The sequence below is a fragment of the Engraulis encrasicolus genome, chromosome 24 (genome assembly GCF_034702125.1).
Source record: "Engraulis encrasicolus isolate BLACKSEA-1 chromosome 24, IST_EnEncr_1.0, whole genome shotgun sequence".
Lineage (NCBI taxonomy): Eukaryota > Metazoa > Chordata > Actinopteri > Clupeiformes > Engraulidae > Engraulis > Engraulis encrasicolus.
The window spans coordinates 33,599,535-33,600,265 of NC_085880.1; positions in this window are offsets into that span (position 1 = coordinate 33,599,535).

The following is a 731-nucleotide window of genomic DNA, read 5'->3' on the forward strand; positions in this document are numbered from 1 at the left end:
AACAGAAATAAAACCCCATTCATTTTCAATGGGGTTTCATTTCTGGTTATTTAGAATTAAACTGGTGAGTTAGCGCCAAAACGTGGCATGGAAATCTACAGGGTATATTGAAGAGTGAAGTGTGGGACACCAGGTCAGCCATACAAAAACAGCTGACGGCAAAGCATCAAGGATATCTGGCCTTCCATTACTCCCATGCCATTGACTTCAATGTTAAACGCATCATGGCCGTTATTATTAATAATATTAAGACAGAGAGAGTCCTAACCAAGTATTGAACATTGCATGTTGTGTAGAAAGTACCAAAGTTCAACTGATTTGATGTGCACTGATGTGAAACAAATTTTGATGAAGAAAATTGTGATTTTATTACAATATTCTAATGATGTGAATTCCCCAATTCATAGTTTTTTTGAGCTGGAAGACCAAAATGTGTAAAAATAAACAATTTAATGATTGGAATAGTTAAAAAACTGGGCCATGAATCTACAATCCATGACAGTTTAACATTATTGATGGAATTATGGAAATAAATCAACTTTTTCATGGTATTCTAATAAAAAGGCCTGGAGCTGTAGTTGTAGGCCCTATTACATGAATAAAATTAAAAAGTATGACATTTTGATAGCTTTGTATTAAATAAAAATGAATTAAGATTATTTTCTGAAAAGGAAGGAAAAGGGTTTTGCATTTGAACCCTTCAAATATGCTTATTTGGAGGTTGCATGTTC